Source organism: Lacerta agilis, chromosome 13 (genome assembly GCF_009819535.1).
Source record: "Lacerta agilis isolate rLacAgi1 chromosome 13, rLacAgi1.pri, whole genome shotgun sequence".
NCBI lineage: Eukaryota > Metazoa > Chordata > Lepidosauria > Squamata > Lacertidae > Lacerta > Lacerta agilis.
In genome coordinates this window covers 39069631-39081118 of record NC_046324.1, presented here as the reverse complement: position 1 = coordinate 39081118, position 11488 = coordinate 39069631, and positions in this window count along the sequence as shown.

The window sequence follows — 11488 nt, the reverse complement described above, 5'->3', positions numbered from 1 at the left end:
GGAGGGGGCGTGGGTCACCGCTACACACCCACCCCTATTTAGGGAAGATAGACTAAAGGATTCCGCCGAAGGCCTGAAACCGCCAAAGTTGTGACATTTTGCTACGGGAAAGGCAAAACCTGCCAATGCAGGAAAATTCCTTTCTGGCCCTTCAACAATGACCTTGATGTAGCAACGCCCGCGTACCTGTGGAGAAAGGTTAAGCTGCAAAAGAAGGCTTAACTGTGGGTGGGTAGGGTGGGAGAAGCTCTGGAGCCAACTGATGATTCCCATGTAAAATCCTCCCCTATTGTGTGAGCAGGGTGGTCCCTCCCCCTACCTGGCCTGATCACCTTGGCAACGCCTCCCCAGGCGGGATTGGGCAACTGGCTGAGGTAGGCGGAGACCTCCAGGTATCCCACCCGGGGAAGGGGAAGGCAAGCCTGTGCTAATGGGAACCGCATAGGGTCCAAGGGGCTGCTCATGACCATGCAAAGGGCGTCCCCCCCCCGTTTAATGTGGGGAGTGGTCATTGCTGGGGGCTGTGTGATATGCAGAGTCCGCACTGCCAATCAGCAGCTATAAAGAAAGGATGTATTTACAGCCTTTTTGCAAAGGTGTATTATTATTATTATTATTATTATTATTATTATTATTATTATTTATTAAGTGAATTTAGGGAAGCTTTTAATATCTGATGAATTGTTGTATTTTAATGTTTTGTTGGAAGCCGCCCAGAGTGGCTGGGGAAGCCCAGCCAGATGGGCGGGGTATAAATAATAAATTATTATTATTATTATAATTATTCAATACGGCCCTTCACCTGAAGATCTCAGGGCAGTTTTCAATCTAAAAACACAACAAGGCATTCACATAATAACAAACATAAACAATAACACAAACACACACACACACACACACAGTTCAAAAGGCCATCGATTGTTTAATTAGCCAAAGGCCTGGTCAAACCTCTCTGGGGTGTTTAGATTTGTGGTGGTGAAAACAAATGCAGGTAAACCGTAGCTTGTGATTAAGTGAAGGGCCCATTTCCAGGAGAGAACCATGAAAATTTGCACATGCGGTCAAAGTGTAGGATCGGGGCAATTGCCTGATATCTTCATAGGAGACCAAAGGAGAGTGACTCACCTATGTTTTATGTGGATACTGGGATTCTATATCCCTCAGGTCCTTGACCCTATATGGAAGTCACAGCTATGATCAGGTCTAGCCCATGATTTTGGGACCCCTGGGCAAGTTTTAATGCTACCACGGCTTCTTAGCCACAGGGATGTCACCTGACTCGCCACCATTCCCCATGGCAAGGGGGTGCCCTTCAGATGTTGTTGAACCAGAACTCCCACCAGCTGCAGCCAGCGTGGCAATGATAAGGAACGATGGAAGTTGTAGTACAGCAATATTTGGTGGGCGCCACGTTGACTACCACCATTCTAGGGCACCTGAAAGCCAGGTTTTAGCCTTGATTCAGTGCTGACAACCAAACTTACCCTCATTAACTATCAAAGATCTTTTGTGTAAATGTGAGTTTGCACCACAAATTGCAGGTATCTAAGTTGTGAGTAGGAGAAGGAGGAGGTTGTTGTCACTGGGGGGTTCCTCTTACCCCGATTTGGATACTGTGCGATGCATATATTAAAACGTTGGTTGCAATAAAACTCAGAAAGTAATGTTAATTGTCAAAATAATGACCAGTGGAAAGAGAGCACAAGCATATCTGCTTGAATGTTATACGAAGTATTGGTTTTCTCCCCCTACCACTTCCTATCCTTAACTTCCCAGTCCTCTACATTTTTTCACTTTGCAAATGGAAATGAACCAAAGTTTACCTTCAAACAGTTCTTAAGGTTGTGTGTGTGTGTGTGTGTGTGTGTGTAACACCTTTGTTTTATCATTCATTTGGACTTTGTTTAATAGAAGGTGGATGAAGGCGTTAACATGATTGTATACATTAAAGTGCAATATATCCTTTTTTTAAAAAATGCATCTGATAACTGGGGAGTGGGAGATTTAAACTATTTAAACTATTTATAGTCTGCATTTAACTGCTACGTTAGCAAAAAAAAAAAAGCAACTGAATGTTCAGATTTTTTTCCATATTGTTAACAAACAAAAAAACTTTTTAAACCTTCTAGGTGGAAATCAATTGCCATATACTTTTACTATTTTTAAAAGATGAGAATAAAGGTCTGCCCCTGGTGCTTCCATTGCATGCCCTACCAGCCCTCTCAGCTTTCGCAATGTATCCCCTTTTTAGGAGGCTTTTGGGTGGCTTGGATTTGTCCAAACAAGGGACGAAAGAGGAGGGGCTTGTAGAAGCCATTAGGTCTCCTTTAGCAGCAGCACCCTTAATTGAGCACTGAACTACCACAGTGTTTGTCAGCTTGAATGGCCTGTATCTCTCTCTCTCTCTCTCTCTCTCTCTCTCTCTCTCTCTCTCGGCCTTTCTGGGGCCTGCTACGACAGTTCAGTGGAAGAGACCCTCCTTTGTACACAGAAGGTCCTAGTTTCAATCTCTGGTGTCTCCAGGAAGAACACAAGAAGATCCCTGACGGATCAGGCCAATGGCCCATCTAGTCCAGCATGCTGTTCTCACAGTGGCCAGCCAGATGAATGCGGGAAGCCTGCAAGTAGGGAAGAAGCACAACAGCCCACCTGCAGCTCACAGCAACTGGCAGTGTAGTTAGAACATAGCAACTAATAGCTTTATCCCTCCATCCAAGTTGCTGACCATCACTACATCTTCTGGGAGCAAATTCCACAGGTAACTTCCAGCATTCAGCTTCGTTGGACAGCCCCAAGTTATAGTCTTAATTTTTTTTTAAGATCATTATTTGATTGTTTAAGGACAAACAACCCTAAGAAGGGGGAGTAAGAGGGGCCTTTTAATAAGGAAGTTAATGGCAAGTTTAACAAAGATGGCAGGAGAAAGAGGGGGGAAAAATCCTTCCAGTAGCACCTTGGAGACCAACTAGGTTTGTTCTTGGTATGAGCTTTCGTGTGCATGCACACTTCTTCAGATACACTGAAACAGAAGTCACCAGACCCTTATATATTGTTTCAGTGTATCTGAAGAAGTGTGTGCATGCACACGAAAGCTCATACCAAGAACAAACTTAGTTGTTCTCTAAGGTGCTACTGGAAGGATTATTTATTTATTTATTTTGTTTTGACTATGGCAGACCAACACGGCTACCTACCTGTAACAGGAGAAAGAGAGAGAAAAGAAAATTAATGGCAAGTTTAACAAAGATGGCAGAAGAGAAAAAGAAAAAGAAAACTAAGAATAAAGGGAGGGAGGGAGGGAGGGAGAAGTCACCAAAAAGCCACTGTCACATAATAGGTGGTGGGTGTTTATCTTTCCAGGCACAATGTATAAATCTCTTAAAAAACAGGAGGATAGCAAAAGGGGCTTTGAAGTTGCCCATCATCAACAGTCAGTACCTGGACCACAGACTGGGCAAGAGCACAGACCACCTGGTCACAGTCTCCCCCACTATAGGGATGTGCATTTCAGCTTCAATTTTAGCCATAGTTTCTCAATTTGCATCCAGATTAGAACATGAACACTTTTCTCTACTTTTTAAGAGGAGTTTTATCAGGCCAGGAAGCAGCCGATGAGGAAAGTTCTCCCCGAGACCATCAAGAGCCACTGGCAGCCAGAGGAAATCCATACTGGGCTCGATGCACAGCAGAGGATGACAGGGTGAAGCAGTGGTTCTCACCCGACCTCTGACTAGCCACACTGCCTCTGCTGCATGCCAGAACAGAGGGTGAGAGGGGCAAGGTGGCAGCAAGGTCAGTGCAGGGCACATTCACCAGCAGGGGTGCTGAATTGGCTGCGCCGGTGCATTTGCACTGCGCCACCTCACCCCCTCACAGCAGGGATGCAGGGGGCCAGAAGTCAAGTGAGTGCCATCGCCCCAATCCACCATCCACTATTGTCAATTGATAAACAGACTGAGCCTGACTTAAGGCAACCTCTTATGTTCCTTCTCACAATCTTCTAGCACAGATTTGAGGAATTTCCAGCCCTCCAAATGTTGCTAAACTACAACCCTCCCATCACCCCTGACCATTGGCCATGCTTGCTGACGCTAACAGGAGTTGTAGTTCAGCAACAGCCAGAAGGTCAACAGTTCCCCACCCCTGTCATAACAAGAGCTGCTGGGGACCGAATCTTGAATCTTCAGTTTGCAAAGGGGACCCTCTGCCACTGGACTATACCTGAGTGAAGAAAAAGAAGCTCTGTGTCATTACTTCTGGTGGTGTTTTTATTGAAGGACATATTGGCACAAGTGGCATGCTCATTGCTTACTTGTGTATGGGAGAAGGATCATACTTTGCATCCTGGTCCAACCAAGCTACGCACAAAATCTTGTTGGGGAGGACCAGAGAGAACCTCCAGCCTCCTCAAGCAATTGCTTGAGCCTCTGTTCGGATGTCACCTTGGCTCACCTTTGAGGACCTTATTCTATTTCCTTGGTATTAAATAGTGGGTGGACATAGCAGTCAACACAGTGGTTCTCCAAGCAGCTCTCTTTATTCTCAGGCTGGAACAGAACTGAACTGAAGGGCTGAGCCATCCTGCTTATATAGTACTCAGTAACATGCAACAGTAGCAACTCTCTCTCTAGCTACCCAATCTGTGAGCTGCAATCTCAATCCTTCATTTGCATGTGTGGACCTGAGTGAGAACTGCAGCCACGGTAGGCAGAGTGAAACTATATTCACAACACCCCTAGTGGTCTAGGGTGAGAACTTCAATATATAATACCTGGTTTGTTGATACTGAATGAAATGACTGTTGATAACTCAAAAGTGTCTTGCTGGATTATTGGTAGCCTCCAACTTCCACACAGTGAGTATTTAACCAAGGCCAAAACGAAATATAACAGAGACCCTGGTGGAAGACAAAGAGAGGGAAGCTTCCTGTACTTTTAATTGATTTTAGCACCTCCAGTTGTAACAGGAAGGGGAAAGGAAGACCGCTGGTTATATCAGGCCAGGCAACAAGTTACCCGTCTATGTGCTTAATTTTTTTAAATAAAAAAGCCAAAACATTACGAACAAAGTTTTTATTTAAAAAGAAAAGAAACACAGAAATAATAGGTGCAAACTGTTCTTCTAATGTGACTTACTACTACTGTCTATTTCAACTGTAATTGTTGATATTTTCATAAGTAGAGGTTATATTGTGTTTGGCAATACCTGTTTGTATTCTAATAAAATCCTCAGCTCCAGGGGGCTGCCTGCCTATTGTGTGCTGTTTATTTATTTATTTCCTTTGAGTGGTGTGCCAGTGTTTACATCCCAGAAAATATCCAGAGCAGATGCAGTGGTGGCTGGTGCCCGGTGCCCATTGGAACTGATAGGGCAGAAGGCAAGGAGGCCAACACTAGGTGGCGCCAGAGCCAATGACAGGCAGTGCCAATTAATTCTGCTTTTGTTCCATCCTCCTCCCTGCTGAGTTCTACAAGGGTGGCACTGGGAGTGTGGAGGAGTAGGAAGCTGTCCAAGCAGAGACTGGATGTAAGTAAGAAGGCAGGCGGGGGGGGGGGGGAAGCTGAGAGCTGACTGAGATTGGTGGGGCAGTGCCCCATTTGCAAGACTCCGCTGGGCCCTTCGAGTGTCCCAATTTCCCCAGGACATCCCAGAATTACAGAAGCCATCCTGACTTCTGACACGATCCCAAAATGTCCCGTTTTCCTCCTCCAGAGCTGCTGTCGCAGTGGTGCTGCGTTCTTGTGCGAGACAACTGGATCCTATTTGAGCATGGCACAAAACGACATGCATCCTGAATTCTTTCTGCCTTTCCCATTGGCCAAGCTGATGGGAGTGTTGCTCCACCCACTTTTGTATCTGGCCCTGTCCATCACTGGTACCCTCAGAATTCTGACCGCTCCCCTCCCCTAAGCAAGTCTGCTCCCTTAGGATTTAGCAGAATACACTATGATGTGAGAAGGAAAGCATTTCAGAAATGGTTGTATGGGGAAGAAGCATTTCTGGGTGGCACTAGCAGGGAAAAGAAGCTAAGTTTCTGTTTTGTATATAGTTTGGTAGAGCACACTGCTAAGTAAAGTTTGTTCCTTCCAATTTTATTCTCTGCGGCTCATTTGTAATCTTGCAAATGACAAATAACTACTGTCCCTATCCTATCACTAATGTTGAAATAATGTGCAACTGCCCATGGATTCTGCTTGTGGCACTGCAACATATTGCGCTTTTGCCTCAGGTAGCAAAACATTTTGGACTGGGTTGGCAGAAATGAAGCTCGATCTTCAGATCAATAAATATTTCACGATGGCACTGCAAGAAAATTGGCTTCCAGGTGTCAAAAATACCCAGGCAGAGACTGCGGCCCACTGATATGATAAAACTTTCTCAAATGTCTCCTGCCTGTCTTGAGGTCCCATGTGGCTATGAGAACTTTATGGCCTCATGAACTTTATGGCCTCAGGATGAATGAAAAATGGCAATTCCTGGAGGGGCGGGATCTCTTAACAGAGCATTTCTGCCAATGCTAAACAACAAATCCCATGGTGCCTTTGTTTATTTGTAGTTAATCATGTATGCCCGCCCAAGGCAGCTTTCATACAATATAAAAATGCAAAACAAATTCAAAACAGCAAGATGCATTAGAAAAACCATCTGTGACAGACAGACCCTGGGCAGGGGCGTCTTACCCATAGAGGCTAGTTGTGTGGGGTGCCAGGGTGCCAAGTTCTGGAGGGCGCCAGGGAAGAGGCAGAGGCTGGACGCGGCACCTCCTGGCATCAGCTTGCTGCCCTCGCCCACCTCCGCCATGCCGGGCGGAAGCAGCACCATGCCCGGAGCCTCCATCTGCCATGACCACCGTGGCATAAAGTGACCAGCTGAGCTGGGAGGCGCCGCGTCCAGCCTCCGCCTCTTCCCCGCTGGAGGAGCTGCTCTCCAGCTGCTGCTTGCCTCCTCCAGCCCCGCCAGCAGCGCCGTCCTCCCTAAAAACACTGGGAAACAGGGGGGGGCGCCAGAGGGAGCTTTGCACCACGGCGCCGGATATGCTTAAGATCGCCCTGACCCTGGGTCAGCCTCCTGGTGACCCAGCAACCAATCAGAGCTGGGTAGAATGTTAGCCAATCATCATTGTCCCACCACCAATCCCCAGGCTCTCAGACTTCTTCCCTTGGGGGTTTCCCAGCTGGTTCCTCCCACCATTCCTCTGCGTCCAACTAGACCAACTAGACAACTACTATGACATTTTAATAGTCACGGCTCCCCTCCCCCAAAGAATCCTGGGAGTTGTAGTTTGTTCAGGGTGCTGAGAATTGTTAGGAGGCCTCTATTTCCCTCACAAAGCTGCAATTCTAAGAGTGGTTTAACAAAGCTTTCCTCTCTCCAGGGGATGCAGTGGATCTTAGCTGTGCCGGGAGAATAGCATCTCTCTGTGCTCTCTTTGAGGGAAGAATACTGCTTTCAGTGCCTGGTGCAGATCACGTAAGAGTTTGCGAATCCTCTGGCTGTTCCCTCATCAAAGCGTTTAACATCCTTCACAGCTACGGTGCATTTGGAAGCAGCTGTTTAGTATGGCGAAGATGAAGAGGTAGCCAGGCCAGAAGCATTTATTGGTGAACTCCTGCTGACTTTCCTCTTTAGCTTCCCCTTCCCCCCCCCCACCTTTTTCTTTTTAAAAACACTCCGAAGCACAGCAAGCACAGCAAATAAGAGGTGGCTTGGCAGGCCTAGATGGTTAAATAATAATCAAGCTATTACTTCTCCCAGGCTGAATTTGATGGCTCAGCCTCGGCAGCAGCCTGCAATTAATCTGAGCGTATGCAAGGCTCTCCAGACACAACAAAGAACTTTAGAGTTTTCAGCCGCCACTCTCCTCCTCCCCCCCCCCTGCATGCAATGCAAAGACAGTGGAAGTGAATTTGCAATGAGATCAGGCGAGTTGTACATATTTATGACCTTAAAATGCTTTTAAAGTACATTTGGGAATGTGGTACGTTCTGGTTGTCTTTGTTCTGTATGCCGGTGACACTGTGTTGCAGCGTAATGCCTTTTGGACCTCTTGACTTCCTGTAGTTTGCATACTGCAGAGCTCTGGTGGATGTGTGCAGTTTGATTTTTCTGTTCTCATTCTATAGCAATAAAGGGCACTTGTGCTTGAGAGGCCTGCTTCCCTCCAGATTGGTTTTCCCGCTATCCCAGCACAACAGTCTTTTCTAATGGGTGGGAGAGAAATTCAATCCAGTTTTCATTCAAAGGTCATCTTGTCAAACCCCTTGGGCAATGCAGGAACCACAGCTGAACAATCCCTGGCAGGCGGCCGCCCAACCTGTCACGAGCGAGCCAGCAGTAAATCACACCGTGCAAGTTGGAGTTAACTCTTTATTAGGTCCATGGATCAGTTGTCAAGACTGGAAGTCCCCACCTTCCCGCAGCAATTGGAGACTGTGTGCGCATGAAGCCAACCTCTCCTCCGCCCTTTTCATGCCACTTCTGGTTCTGGAAGACAAGGGGGAGGGGAGCTGGACACAGCAGCAGGAGGAGACACCCATGACTCTTCACCAGCCGGACTCATCTCTGCCTCTTGGCCTCCTCCTCTCCTGCTTCAGCTTCTGCCTCCAAATCTGGGCTTCTCTCTGCCACCGACTCTCCCAGCTCACTAAGCTTCCTTCAGCATCCAACACCTCCTTTCCCCAGTCTTCTCCCTCTGACCACTCATCATTGTCCCACCACCGTTCCTGCGCATCTGAGCCTTCTGAGACTTCTTCCCTTGGGGGTTCCCCAGCTGGTTCCTCCAACCATTCCTTTACATCAGACCAGCCTATGGCACAACGTGTGTTTTAAACTATACAACATGACACCTTAAAATATGGAAGGTTGTTTTTTTATTTTAAAAAAACATAAATAACATATCCTAATTAAAAATTGTAACAGCAACTGGACATGATTTGTGCAGCCAGGAGGAAAAATCTAGCCAGTCCCTCTTAATAATTTGCGGAAATTTATACCAGATACCATTCAGAAGTTTTACCTGGAATTTTTGGGAGGATTTGGTCATCTTTACAGAAATTACAGACAAGAAGCACATGAACCAAATATTATCTAACCCCCCAGCTGATGCAGATAAATACCTACCTATCTCTCTTGGCATGTTTGCAGGCGCACAACCTTTTAAAATGTATATTAAAACGTGAAATAAAATAGGTGGGAGAAACGGGACGATCTTCCTGTGATCTGCTTCCCCGCCGTAAGCCAGCTTGACTCCACATGCAGTTTTCCCCATTACCTTTACAGGCTCAATAGATGGGGAACAAGACTTGCCATGGTTCCACGAGGGAAATCAATGCGGCCCGTGGGCCTGTATGGCTTGAAATCTCTGCACATGGCTCAAGCTGGCTTGTCGCTGCAGGGAATCAACAACCCCCCCCCCCACAAACGCCCCTCAGCAGGTCCCCCTCTCCCAGGAAGAAAATAAAATAAAAAGGCAACAGGCTTTGCGAAGCAATCACCTAAGCTACCTCCATGCGGTAGCTATAGCAATGAAGGGCTGAATCGAATAATCATTCAGCGCAATTGTAATGAATATAGAAGCACTGGAGTTTAACCAGGCAGGCCTGAGATTAAGTTTGTCATTTGCTCTGGCTGGTCTTTTGGCTGCCTGGTGTGCTGTCGCGCAAACAAAGCACATACACAGCGTATTGCATTATACTCTGGGTTGAAATGGGGAAAGGAACCGGGGAGGGGGGGGAGGCTCAGAGGCCACCCAAAGGAAGCAAGAGGGAAACTCCATTAAAAAAAAAAAAAGGTCAGATCTCCTAAAACAGGAAGGTGCCTTTGATCAAATTTGGGTCTCTCTTTCTGCCACACCTTTCTGTCTGTCTCTCTGTCTCTCTGTCTATCTCTGCGCTTCCAGGTAGGGCTGAGGGAGAAATTTGATTCAGTTCACATTTATAAGCAAACCTACCAAATGTTCGCTTTTATTTACAATAGATTTGTTGTAAAGTGACCCAAAGACCTGCAGGTATAGTACAGTATACAAATCTGTCTGTCTGTCTAATTTAATTTAATTTACATCCTGCCTTTCCTCCCAGGTAGCGAACAATGAGCGATAAGACAATAAATTCATCTTTAAAAACTTTCTGAAACAATCTACAAACACGGCTTTCCTTTCCTTTGATGGCATTCCCTGACCAAGCAAATATGAAAGTCTCCTTATCGCCTCACTCACTTGCCAGAGCGAGGAGAGTCCCATCCATTATCCTGGAGCTCCGGCACATGATGCCATTGCTCCGATCCTGAATGAAACCCTAGAGCTGTTCTCCCCTGCGTGCCACCTTCCGCTGCACCAATGAATATCACAATAAAATACAAAAGATCTAAGAATTAAAAACTAGAGCAACACAATTGTCTGTTGGCAAGAATGGGCAGCAGTAGATCACACCAAGTAAGTTGCAATTAACTCTTTATTAGCAAAACATGGGAGTGTCAAGCATAGTGAACACAGCAGTTCATCTCTGCCAGGTCTTGGCCCATGAAGCAGTGGCCAAAACTAAAGGTCCCCACCTCCCCACAGTCACCTATGTCACCTATGTCTCTTTCAAAGCAATTTGAGACTGCGCCTGCATGTCTGCCATTGTTCCTCCTGCTTCATGCCTCTCCTGGTTCTGGGAGACTGGGAGTGGAAGGAGCTTGTTACAGCAGGAGGTGGAGACACCCGTTCCTCTTCACAAGCCTGACTCTTCTCTGCTTCTTAGCCTCCATCCTCTTCTGCTTCTGGACTTCTCTCTGCCACAGACTCTCCCCGCTAACTAAACCCTGTTATCTCTTCAGCTTCCGACATCTCCTTCCAGCTCTGTTCCTCTTCTCCCTCTGACCACTCGTTGTCATCCCACCCCAAATCCCTTGGCTCTGAGTCTTCTTCCTTTGGGGGTTCCCCAGCTGGTTCTTCCCACCATTCATCTTGTGTGACCAGCCAGTCCCCGGCATCCACTTACTTAAGTCTGCATTTTTCTATTTGTTGCAGGGGCAATTTCATATTTTTTTTAACAGGGTGCATGTGCGCCGAATGAATTAAATTGTTTCCCAAAAAGTTAATGGTGACTGATCAGATCACATTGATTTGTCCTTAGCAAGCCTTCCATTGACGGTAATCAAGGAAGGCAATGAAGTTAAGCCCTAGTTTTAAAAAGGAGAAGGGAGATGGCATTTCCTCGAGGAGAGACCTAGCACAAAGTCCCCTTCCCACTTCACGACCTACGTGACTCTGACCGCATGGCTCTCACTGTGGCAGTGTCTGTTCCGCATTTGTCTCAGGCATTAAAACCCCATAAATCTCTCCTAAATGTGCTGTCACTGATTAGGAATTAAATTACTGCTATACACAGGAGCCCTTTTAATTTCTTCCTCCCTTGAAACAAATCAAACAGGGGCTGCACGGTTTATCTTCCCACACGCCACCATGATAAAGGGGAGAGCAGATTCATGAGTGCCAAATCAGCTGCTA